This window comes from Pseudochaenichthys georgianus, chromosome 10 (assembly GCF_902827115.2).
Source record: "Pseudochaenichthys georgianus chromosome 10, fPseGeo1.2, whole genome shotgun sequence".
NCBI lineage: Eukaryota > Metazoa > Chordata > Actinopteri > Perciformes > Channichthyidae > Pseudochaenichthys > Pseudochaenichthys georgianus.
Window position 1 is genome coordinate 43398205 of NC_047512.1, and position 13606 is coordinate 43411810.

Genomic DNA, 13606 nt, shown 5'->3' on the forward strand with positions numbered 1-13606 from the left:
GCTGCTACAACGCGCTGCTGCAGATACACGCTTTACAACATCAGGAGGATGCGTCCCCAGCTGACCCAGAAAGCGACGCAGGTTCTGGTCCAGGCTCTCATCATCTCACGCCTAAACTACTGCAACTCCCTCCTGGCTGGTCTACCTGCATGTGCCATCCGACCTGCAGCTCATCCAGAATGCAGCGGCTCGTCTGGTCTTCAACCTTCCTGAATTCTCCCACACCACGCCGCTCCCTCGCTCCCTCCACTGGCTTCCGGTAACTGCTAGAATCCACTTCAAGACAATGGTACTTGCGTACCATGCTGCAAATGGATCTGGCCCTTCCTACATCCAGGACATGGTTAATCGTACACCCCAGCACGTGCACTCCGCTCTGCATCAACCAAACGGCTCGCTGCACCCTCGCTGCGAAGGGGACCCAAGTTCCCATCAGCAAAAACACGTGGGTTTGCTATCCTGGCTCCAAGATGGTGGAATGAGCTCCCATTGACATCAGGACAGCAGAAAGCTTACACACCTTCCGGCGCAGACTGAAAACTCATCTCTTTCGACTCCACTTCGAGCAATAGAACTATTAACAAAGCACTTATGGACTGGCTTACCTAAAGCCAGTTGAGTAGCACTTGAAATGTTTTTGCTCTATGAAACCTGATGTACTTATATAATTCAGTTTTCTTCAAGTTTGTATCTTCTTGGTCGAATGCACTTATTGTAAGTCGCTTTGGATAAAAGCGTCAGCTAAATGCAATGTAATGTAATAATTTATATTAACTATGTTGAATTTCTCCTTGAGATACAGTAATTGACTGTGACAGACAGATAACTTAAATGGAGAAATGTGATGTTTGTAAAGTTCAGCTATTTGAATGTAACTGTGTACTTTGAATTTTGAATAAGAAGCATTCCAGACGATCAACCGGATCCTGTGTATAATTATTGCTGCTGCACTTTTCTGTTTTCTACAGAAATCATTTATTGTTGCTGTGGTACCCAAGCTGTTGGGACCCGTAACAAAAAATGTTGTGCAGCTGAGTGTCAAGAACTGCTTCAAATAGTGATAGGATTAATTGTAGTGCTCCACCTGTATACATGTATGTTTGTTTGTTTGTTTGTTAATTTGAGTAAAGTTCCATTGTGATTGACATAATTGTTGTTTTCTATGGTTGCCAATTGACCCACAGTCAATGGTTCATGAACAGTTCATAGCCAGCCATTGAATTATATTCAGTGACTGGGTATGAACTGTTCATGAACGGTTCATGAAGTTGTTATGAACAGTTCTTGATATGTTCTTGGTTGAAAACTGAATATCCCTACACACTCACTGAAAACTCCATTCCATGAATTGTTCATGAACCTGCCTAAAACCATATTCCATGAATTGTTCATGAACCATTCCAGCACAGGAGTTTCATGAGTAGTTCATGAACTGCCCTAGTGCCATTTAATGTTCATGTCACTTTCATGAACAGTTCATCAACTTTGTTATGAGCTGTTCATGAATATGGTTCACTAATATTTCATGAACTTGTCATGACAAGTTCACGAACAGTTCACTATCATCTCACTGGGGCACCTTGTTGGTCCTTGTATGCTGCCAAAACCGGGTCCGGTGTGTTGTAGGCCTTACAACGTGGCATACTGTGAAATGTGTAGTTTGGAATGCGTGTAGTGTCAGGTGTGACAGTGTGAGGTAACCATGTCTCTGTGACAGCCACACAGCTATAGGGAAATGGCTGAACAGCAAGTGTTAGATCAGGTAAATGACTGGGCAAGCTCTGAACATTCATAGAGAATATTGAGAATGACAGAGTGTTCTGTGTGGGTGTAGTACTGATGGGTACAAATGCTGGCATGCCTGCAAGGGAGTCTTGAATATTGGGTTTGCAATAGATGGCGCTGTCTTTGAAGTCCTGCAGTGTCAGGCCAAGTAAGCTGCTAACACGGCTCAAAGCCACATATAACTGTCCCGGTGCAAACACGCCTTTAAGCGAAATGACGGCTTGGTCTACAGTTAGTCCTTGCACCTTGTGGACAGTACAAGCCCAGGCCAACTTCAATGGAAACTGTTTGCGCAATTGCCCCTTGCCGCCAAACCTTTCCTCCTCCATGTGTATGGGAGTAGCTGAAATGTGTGCAGGAGATTTAGGGGAACGCGTCCTTCGGTGACTTCCCACCTTGTCAGAGTCAAATTTCACAAAGACAGTGTTGTCAGAGGTTTTGCTGTCATTCATGACAATGTTCATGACTTCGCCGCACACTCCGTTCACCAATCCGTCAGACACATCGATGTTTTTGATCAGCATGACACGTGCTCCATGTCCTATGTCCAAGGACTCGGGTAGAATGGATTGGTAGACATGTTTGAAGTGGCCCTGTTTCAATTGCATGAGTCTGGTTTTTGGATTTTTCTCATAATCCAGTGCCTGCACACACAAGTGGTCTGGACATGTGGCACCTAACTGGATGATGTTGTGTGCGTTGACTTGTGCGTTGGTGGGAAAAATATGCAAGGCCGAGCTGGCGAGTCCGGTTTCACAGTTTTTCAACAGTGCGATGTCACTTGGATGAAGGGCGGTGGTTTTGAGTCTTGTACGCAGTCTGTTCAACATTTCGGCAAACACAGTGTCTTGTTGGCGTACAATGGTGGTCAACTGTGCGATGGAGAAATTGCCATTCCATAAATCACATAGTCGTGCCTTGGCTTGAACTGGGCTGAGCTGGAAAAAGTCTCCCACAGCTATGACACAGACGTTTCCAAATGGCGAATGATCCCCGGGTTGCATAATTTGGCGAAGCCTGCCGTGAATGTAGGCCAGCAAGTTATGACTGACCATAGAGATTTCATCTATCACCAGGATCTGCAGGTCGTTTAATTCAGTACGTAAGGTACTGAGTTTGGCCTCGCCTAAGGGCATGTAGGGGAGTTTCACATTCATGCCTATAGACAATGTGCTATGTATTGTGGTGGCTTGGATGGAATAAGCAGCAATGCCAGTTGGGGCAGTCAACAAGACGGTGACCTTGTCCGGTGAACTAGCAACCTGGGACAACAATCTAGTGGCTTCATATTGGATGGCCTTGATGAGGTGTGTTTTCCCTGTGCCAGCACCGCCAGTGATGAAGACATGGAAAGGTGTTGGCTGTTTGCCATTGACTTTGGCATGGCACCAATGTCTGACTTGGTAGAAGATGTCTCTCTGTTGGACGTTCAGTGATCTGAGGAGGTTAAGTGCATCAGGGCGACACATGGAGTTAGCATGTGCCTCAAAACGACTTCCCTGGGCACCACTGTCAGGGATGTCTGGATTGTCATCAGTGTCTTCATCCACGGTTTTGCACGCGTAGCCTCATTTCCTCGTCACATTCCAAATCTTCCAGACATTGATCGGGACACATTTGGCACCAGGCCATCTTCAAGGATGTCTTGGTTTACAATGTCATTGCCGAATGTGTGATGTCTTGACATTCCTTCTCAAAAGTTTGCCTGTTCACGTCAACAGTGTCTTTAACAGAGTGAGGCTGGCCGTCTAGCAGCCAGTGACCATGGCGATAGAACTCTTCGTATGTGGGACAACCTGGAGGTTTGAGGTCATCAGCTACACGGTAAGGTAGGAACAGCTGCAAAATGTTTTGGAAGTACTTTTCCGGCTGCGTGTCATTTGAGAACCGCACATAGCGCACCACGGCAGTGCGTGCCGGTTGCCTTTTCTGGATAAATTCAAGTCCCTGGCCTAGTTGGATTTTCTTCCGAGGGCTCTCGCTGTTAGACAGAACTCTGTATTCTGACAGAAAGGTAGCCAAACACATTTGATGGAAAAGGGGTTCGCTTGGTCTGGCTGCATATCGGTCCACAGGACTGGTCATCCACATGTTGTCGTTAGTGAGCGTCTGTGAATTGGCCATGCGTTTCAGTGTGGCCATAGGCCGGCTGATGCGCGTGGCGTGTTCTCCTGTGGGAATGTACACGGTGGCGCGCGAGCATCCTTTTAAAAGGCATCTGGAGCAGTCTGTACACGGCTTCCTGTGCGCACACATCTCGATTATGCAAATACACACGTCCCATCTTGCGCATGGCCTGCTTGGCATCTGTGTTGCCCTCCTGTGTTGCTTCACGGTGAGCGGCGGTGAGAATTAAGCCCATTTCGCGCTCAGCTTTAGCAATGTATGAAATGATGTAGACAATGCAAGCATATGCATTGACAACAAACTGGATGTCCATGTTAGCATTCCATGCTGAAAGTAAGTGCTTGTTGTAAGGATTCACCCATACGTCTGCGGGTTGGCGCCTAAGGACAACTTGTGTTTTGCCAGCAACGCAGGCAAAAGCAGTTTCCAACAGCTGTTGGGTCATGCCAAGTTTGTCATACAGCTGTGACACAGTAGTGAAAGTCTCCCTGACATCAGTGACTGTGTCTTTGACCTTGGTCATGAGTTTACATGCTGCGTCTTTGGTCATGTGGTTGTTAGTGGTGTCCTGGGGCGAGCACAAGTCGTCATTATTCCGTCCTCTGGAAACAAAGGACGTGGGAAATTGAAGCGACATACAGTGCGACAGGACTTGGAATGCTTTTTGCTATGCGTTTGGAGGGTTGATACCTGTTCCTGAAGACTGTCATCACCTTCTGGAAGTGAGCATGAAATGTATTTGTCAACAAACAGTACCACCTCCTCATCACTGTCGCGATCCACTTGTGGGCTGTTGGCAATCCAGAAAATGGCATGAATATGAGGACTCCCTCTCTGTTGGAACTCCACACGATAGAAGAAGTCTACCACCTTTCCTATTGGTTGGCTTGGTGATTGTATGACCTCTTTTAGAAAGGTCCGCCATCTTTGTCAAACATGCGTGCTGCAGTGACAGGATTGCGACGCAAAAGACCGCATTTGTCACTCCAGTCTAAATCGGCGACATTGTCACATCGTCCTTCTTGACGCATCATGCTGATAAGCAAATTCTCCCACCGCATGTCAGCAGCAGAGAAGGAGCAGAAGAAAGTGGGCAATCCAAGCTGCCTGACCATGGCAAACACATCCTTTTGGGCTCCAGCCCAAAAAGCAGGTGTGCCACGAATGGGCCGCAGGAATCTGTAGCCGTCATTGGTTTGAAGTATGTTTTTCAGAGTGTCAGTGTTGTTTAGCATGGCCCCTGTAATCGTACCTGGTGATGTCCCGAAATGTCCTTTACGTAAAGCGATGGAGATACTTGAAGAGACCATCTGTACTTCAGTCATGTACTGAGCGTAGAAGATGTAATCAACATTATGTGCAAACCGACCGTCGGCATGCATAATGCGACTTTTAAAGTAACTGGCCAAGGTCACCCTGTGGTTCCAGAAATCATGGTAGGTTGGACCACCCTGTGGGAAAAGGACGGGGAAACTTTTGGCCTCGTTGGTTTTGTCTGTAAGAAGGGCAACAGGATTGTTACCTTCAGCAGGAGCAATGTTCAGGGTTGTGTCATAACGGTCTAAGATTTCCTGTCCTAGATCCACAGGTTGGAGACATGTGTCCATGAACATGCCATGTGTTTGGCGGTCATGTGATGGTTCCTCGTCAACACATGCCTCTTCTGGCTGTGTGTGTTCGTCAGGAGGCTGTTGGTTGACGTCTTGCTCATAGCGATTTAACCATTCGGTGTTGAAGAGTATGTCAGCGTAATAAGGGTTGTACGCTTGTAACCCACAGCAAGGCTTTTTTGATACGCTGGACACTGACGTATTGGTAGCTGTAATTAGCCGTGTATGACATCTTGCGTTTCAGGTGAACTCGCAGTAGTGAGTCATCATCGTCTGACCTTGGCAAAACGTGTGTGGTCGCCGTTATGTTGGCAGGGACACATGTCACCGGCCACGTGTTGTCTTCTTCAGGTGTCGATAGGTTGTGTCTGCATGATATTGTCGTTTACTATCCAGTCTTTTCCTGTTTCTGATATACTTGGAAGTGGTGCCAGGTTGGGAGCGAGGGGCACTTGAAGGACAGGTGGGGTTTTCAGTGGGCTGTGTGTCAGACATGTCATCTGCAACCTGTGGCACAACGTTGCCCCTCTTAGCACTCCTCGTTACCATTGCTCTAGCATAGGGCAAGGCTGGAGACCTACACAACATATGACATTCCAACAAGTTCCCCTTCTTTGTGCAAAGAACGGGTTCATCGTGTGTGGCATTCCAATGTTTCAAATAAATGTTTTGCTCTGTGAGTCTCGGTCCTCGCCATTGAAATTTCAACCATGTGCCACTGTGTATGTAGATTAGTGCTGTAGCGACGCGTCGACTTCAAAATATCGTCGACGACATATTTCCGCGTCGACGCGTCGCTACACACACGTGGGTGTGTAAATAAAGCAACAAGCAGTTCGCAATCGCACTTCAAACACAATGGAGACTGAAGCGGCTACCACCTCCTCCTCACAGGATTGCGCATGAAGCCCTCAAACGAAAACATCTCGCCTAGGTCTTCAAAAGCATGGGAATATTTAAAGTTAGTCCAAAACGCAAAGATATTGTCATTTGCAGTCTTGCCAAATGGAGTTGGCATATCACACAAGCACAACGGCTATGTGGAACATTTAAAGCGGCAGCTAGCTGTGGTGGCTATCATTAGCAGCTAGCATTTGCTCTCCGATTTTTACATAAAAATGGAATTATGGATTATAAATTCAATCATTTTTTTATACATAGACGTTAAAAAACCTATGGATTAACCGATTCAGCCGCGTTTTTCTCATTTTAATGCCATTGAACACGTCTTTGATCAGATTGACAGCTACGGTGGTGAGACGATCTCCCTAGAAGCTCTGTAAAGGTACGTGTTGTGATGACTGTATTTGCTTCCCCTGTCGCGAGTCCGGATCACTCAGTGATGATACTATATACCTACATAATCTGTGGAGTCTCAGCTTTAATCGGATATCTTGTATGTGCAGCTACGATAAGTAATAAGGGTACTTTTATCTTAAGTTCTGTGCCAATGTCCGTTAGCATTTTTCGCTCATGGGTCATTTAGATGCTTCTTATGAGACTTGTGTTTTGTTTTGGTAAACATGGTTTGTATCGTCAGTTAGCTGAGATTCTCCCGTTAATCTGGTATAACACATTAATAGGTTCTTAAATATTAAGATCCCCAGAGACACAGTATCGTGAAATTTATTTTTTTTACATTACGTTTTTTATGAATTGAACAACAGAAAAATATTCGTTAGATTAGTCGACTAATCGATCAAATAATCGCCCGATTAATCGTTTTCGAAATAATCGTTTCCCCCCAGCACTCAGTGTTGTAGTGGGGATTTTTTTACTGGGGGGACGCTATTTTAAATTAGGTCATCCCAAACAATGCCAAACAAGTGCGCACGCGCGCAGTGCACTCACAAAACGGGCAGACAGGTCCACAGAAACTACCGGTATGCTTAGTCCTACTTTAGTTACTGTACTGCAAAAAGCAGACGGCGCTGTGCTCAACACACACACACATACTCAAAACCATGGACACACTGGCACATACGTTACATAAACAATGTATAGGCCTAAATCGCATAAACTACAGTATTGCAACTAAGCAGACAGTGCTGCTTTCTCTCTCTCTACTCTCCACTTTCAAAATCTATTTAAAACTCATAACAAACAAACAAAATTTCCAAGTGTCCTGAAATTAACTTATTAAATAAACAAGATGAAAAATATATATAGCCTACTAATGCAAACATTGAATCTGGACTGGAAATTATTCTGATTAGGCCTAGCCTACATTGCAAATAAGCAGACAGCGCTGCTTTTTTCACACACACACACACACCTTGCGTTTTGAAGACTGATACATCAGATATGGATGAACAAACTTTGCAGCCCAGTTTCCCAGCTTTGCAGTCTATCCACGGGTATGTCTCTTGTCTCCTCCGTCCATACCTCTGGGAAAGGTGAGCTTGAGCTAGCCAGGGGAACGTTGCTAGCGCAGCTAACGTGCACGTTAGCTAGCATTATCCACGTCTTTAGGCGGCTCTTCTGATGATGTACTGTAGTACTAGTAGCAGCTTCACTTGTAGCTTCGGTGCTGCTAGACTCTTTCTTCTTGTGAATTATATTCAAGTCAAGTAAAAAATGTTTGCCTACCATTATAGAGCTTTTTCGTTAGCGTTCTTGAGGGAAAGAGCTGCCGCAAAATCGGCGGGCGGTAAACTGGCCGTGGGTGTGTCACTGACACACCCCCAGCTCGCCGCGGGGTCACGAGCGTGATGACTAATCATAATTCTTTAAGGAAATCGTTTTTATTTTTTATTATAATTACTATGAAATGTATTATGTTTTTGTCATTATTACAACAAATACACACTTGCAACTGATAAGACTGGCAATGAATTTATATGTATTAGACTATTACAAAAAAGATCATGCTCCAAATAAGTGGGGGTACGGCGTACCCCCCGCGTCCAACGCCACTACACCACTGCCAGCACTAATGTAGATATCTAGTCCAAGCAGGTAGCAGCGCCGTGGATCTCTACCTCTGTAGCCCAGGTTGATGTGTGAGACATGTTGGATTGTTTCAAATAGTCCTTTACGCTGGAGTGCTGGTGTCTGAGAAAGCAACTTACCAGCTCCTCGTTGCACATCATGTGTTGAACAATGTTATGCCTGAAATATGGATGGGAATCTTGGCTCCCACACACGACTTGTGATATGGCTCTGAAAAAGCAGTTGCCATCAGCAACAATGTCGTCAGTTGAGCACGGGGCACCGAGGGCGCCATACAATCCACCGGGGGGTGCCCCATTGTCCGTGTAGTGCACCTGTAACTGATTACTCAAAGTGTGTGCCACGTCTTTGGACAACACATAGAACTGATATGCTGGCATTGTCGTTACAACCAATGATTGTAACATCTTCGTCGTCCATACTGTGTGTGGCGCCTACCAGCTTGAACAGGACTTGGGGCAAGTATGTCCAGATTCACTTCACAATCAGGCTTGGCAAGTATGTCTGTACACTGGCGCAGTAGGTGTTGCTGTGTGTGTACTGCATCAGCATCAATATCAGGAGGTTCTGAGGTGGGCGGCGTAGCACTGACATCAGAAGAAGTGCGGCGGCTTGAAATCATCACTGTGCTGTTCAGAGTAACTCCTGTTATCTCAAAGTTGGCTCCGAATGTGGATTGTGTGTAGCCACTGCAAAGACGAATGTGAACACATATGTCGTCCACAGTCCTGTAGCATAGCAGTATGCTTTTTCCTGTTGAACTGGGCTTGCCTTTGACGTCACGTGCATGCGAGTCAACAACAACATACTGTCCGTCCTGATGGATATAGCACAAGTAGTTGTTGGCAACAGTGAGGAAGCATTGATTGTATGTGGCAAAGATCTTGTTAAGACTGGCCTTTAAAGGGAATGCAAGCCCAAGACGGTAGAGCTCACCGGTGTCCTTAAACAGATCTCCACTGACGGGGCTGCTGCAGTCCAACGTGTATGTGTAAGGTGGTAAAGTGACAGTGGGTGGCAAATCAGCGATCAGAAGATGTTTTTGGCCGGACAGATCAGATATGCAATGGCTTCTAGCCAGGAAAGAGTACAGCTTGTTCCCAGCATTGAGAACCTCATCAAGTTGTAGTCTGTTCCAAGTCATGACCGATTTCCCCTTGTGACAAGCCATAGCGGCCAAAGACAATGGCAACACATTGACGTCCTGCATTTGCACGTATTTGGGGTGGGCTTGATGGAAATGCCCTTGAACATATCTGACATGTTCAGGGGGCGCTGTACAATGACTGGGACTCAGTACTTCAGGCAGTGTGACTTGGCAGTAAGTGTTGCCGTCATTTCCGTTTGGGGCACCACTTGTTAAGGGGCACAAAGCACTTTGTCAATACAACACCTTTGCTGTTGACAATGGCGGCTGTCATTGGAGATGTGCTACTGAAGGTCACTTCGGAAGATGTAGTGTGCACCCTTAGTGCAACGTTATCGGCTTTGTGTGAATGACTTGCCACACCATGTAGTGCCGCCTTGGCATTCACAGTGATGACGCTGAAGTCAGAGCTTGGTAAGTGTGTGACAAAGTCAGTGATATACAGCATGAGGGTCATCGAATGTGGTGTGCAGAACAGCCACAGACCTGCCACATGACATGTGCACTGCACTGGAATCACCAGGCTTGAAGATGCACAACAGAGAAGTTTTCATTGTGCTTGATAATCGCACAGTAGAATCCACCTATGTCTAGCAAACATGATGCATGTGACAGCAAAGCCAGTTGCAAAGCTTCATACAGTGCAGAACACTTACCATCAGACAGGGTGACGTTGCAAAGACCTTTATGGCGCATTTCCACTGCAGCGGGTAGCCCCGTTTAAGCGTCCGTAACCGTCCTCAAGCGGCCAGGCCAGTTTTGGTGCATTTCCATATAGCCTAGTACCGGCTAGCGGGTACTTTTTCCCTCTTTTTCCGGCCCCATAAAATCGTGGTTCTATCAGACCAGGCCAGGGCTGTGACGTCAACACTCGACTGCTGATTGGTCAGAGAGAATCGTCACAAGATCGCGCGCGAGATCATCCCTAGCGTCGCATATATATCAAGAAGCAAGCTTGCAGCATTTTGTAAACGGAGGAGCTACAAAAAAGGCAACGTCGAAGAAAAGCACACCGTGGTCGACCGAGGAGGTGACGACGTTCCTTAATCTCATTGGGATGATAAATCCACGGCTTTACTGGAGTCCCTGCAAGGTACGCTCACTTCTAACAAAGAAGTCTATTTTATCCTTACATTAATGTTCGACAACCCGTGCTTTTATGGAGCCCCGAAGAGCTACATAGCTAGCTAAGGCAGATAGCCTTAGGCTGCGGCCCCACGAGGACGAATTCGGTCGTTTGCGTTACTGTTTAGTGTCATATAGACCGTTCAGCCACACGAGGACGACCGAATACGGCACTAAACGACTGAGGAAACGACAACGGGTCCCAAGGTGGATAGAAATGCATACGCCACTCTCTGGGGGTCAAACAGCTCCGTGTGTGCGCCTATACGGACATTTTCAGATCACTGATAGTGATTGCGCAATAGCCCCGCCTCTCCCCACCTCTTCTGCTCACCTCCGCTTACCCGCGCCAGTGCTGAAGTGTTTCGCCACCAACAACAACAACAATGGCGGATCGGCAGAGTTGCTATCGTGCTCCGGACGCTATTGACCATGCTACAGTTTGTTTGTGCAACATCTACAGCAATAATGATGAGGCAATAGCCCCCGCCTCTCCCCACCTCTGCTGCTCACCCCCACGTCAAAGTAAACTGCACCTGAATTCAGATTATTTATCTTTCTCCTCGCGAGTGAAGTCTAATCTGACAGGACGGAGACACGCAGCTCTGCTCACCTGCAGCTCCTCCCGCTGCAGCAAAGCACACACTTCAAGTCAGATCATCACCCTTAGCTATTTTAATACCTCTCAAACTACCTAAACTAGTTTATTTTTACAGTCGGCCGGGTCACTGATTACTGGATCAGCTGCTGCATGAGACAGACACTGGCGCTGTCCGAAGAGAGGGAGGAAAAAGAGAGGCTCCGTGTATTTTATTATTATATTATATAGAGTCGTTATTCATTTGTTTTAAAGCTCAATAAATAACAAAGAAGACCTTTGACCGGCACTTTTATAATTTTGTCCGGAAGATTTCAACTTTAATACACGCTGACTGGCGAAAAACTCTGCCCGGTTCCCTCGGCCCCCACCGCGGAGAATAAACAGAAGGGCAACCATGACAACCATGCTTCTTCGCTGCTTTTGTGGAGGAAGTTACAGCGCCACGTAGAGGCTCCTGCATATGTACTGCAGCTTCTCCAGCGGTTGGAGCTAAACGGCAGCGGTCTCGTGTGGGCAAGACACTATCCGGATAATTATTGCATGTGGACGGAAGCCGTTTGCGATTGCGTTTGCGTTAATCCTATGCGTTTAGCCGTTTTCGTCCTCGTGGGGCCGCAGCCTTAGCTAGAGCTATTGTTTGCTAACACCATATGTGCCATTGTTTACGTTCAGTTTTTCTTTTCTATAGTTGTTGTTGCTATTTAGTATTGTGCTGCAGTAGTTTGTGGAATTAACAAGTCATTTTGCTGTTCTAGATGATTACATTGGGACTCGTGAGGAGGAACATTCCCGAACAACGGGTGATGGCAGTGTTCCGTCCACATCGTCAGTGAATCCAGAACGGACCCCAGCCGAAGAATCGACACCGACTCAACCACCAACACCGAGTGCCATCACGACACCGCAGCGTGTGGTTCTAGGTAAGAAATAGAAATGGCAAAACGACTGGAATTGTGTTTTGTTTTTTTAAACCGTGGATCATCCATCGTCAGTAATTAAAATAAGCTATACCACTGTGTGGAAATGCTCTGTTACAAGTAAAGTCTTAGCTAGTAAGCAGCTAGTACAGTTGTGTGTGACATCCTATCATATACATATATTTATATTCATTATCAACAGGCTGGACATAATGTAATTCACTTTCACAATCATTGTAAACATCTAGGGCCAGAACTTTCTTTAGTTCACCTTACTGTTGTTCTGTGTATACATGTTATTCTTATATCCTTGTGTGACCTGTACCTGTCCTGTGTGTTTTCCTTATTGCTAATTATTATCTTATTGTCACCCAGGCAAGAGGAAACGAGGAGGAGAGGATCGGGCCCAGCAGGAACGGCACCATGACTGGGCAGCCGACGTGGCCCGTCTCCTCCCTGATACTTCAAAAAAACCTTAATAGTTATTGTACATATTATATATTTTATCTAGTTAATTTTTAAATGCAACATTTGTACTTCCTTGTTTATTTATTTTCTTTAAAATGTTCATTTTATATTTACAAATCCATGTATATTTATGCTGGCTGCAATACAGTTTTACATTTTTTATTTGTATTGTTTAATGGCATGCCTTTGATACAACATTTGTATTTTTATACTGCCATCAATAAAGTACTTCTTTGACTATCTTATCTCTTGTTGATAATGAATGGCACCCAACAGAAAATCAGATTCACATAATCTTGATTTAGAGAAGATATAAACATACATGAATTTTTTTTAAAGCAATAACAAACACCATCAGTTAGGAAAAAGCCCCTTACTTTTAAGAGATTTAAAGCAAGAAATTGAGTTTGCTAGCTTGAGGTCCTCCTCTAAAACATTATTACATGTTTATTTTGTAATAGTATTAAGAATACATGATAAATATATAATACATGTAGAAATTGCTCAATTGTAATACCCTCGTTCTACTAGACTCAAACACATTCCTTATATATTTCAAAGATGAGAGAACAAAATAAACCTATAACCCATTCAAGCTTTTAACATGTCTAGAAGAAAGATTGAGGTTATATTTAATATATTATTTTATGTTGTGGATACTTTAGCCTCCATCCATGTTTACAATTGTCCACACTATTTTACACTTGCATTTATGAATATAGTGTTGTCGTGTTTTACACTTTAGTATTTATGTTTATAGTTAGCTTTGATATTTGCTTAATTGATTAGAAAGATTTTATTTTCATGATCTGATATTTCCTCAAATGTCATTATGGGGCAGTACTTACTGGTGCTTGAATTTCAAATATTCAAT

At 45.1% G+C, this 13606-nt stretch overlaps 1 pseudogene; it reads right to left on the minus strand.

Moving 5' to 3' along the window:
• Nucleotides 1–1562: 1562 nt before the first annotated feature.
• On the minus strand, nucleotides 1563–6071 carry LOC117453476 (uncharacterized; annotated as a pseudogene).
• Nucleotides 6072–13606: the final 7535 nt, after the last annotated feature.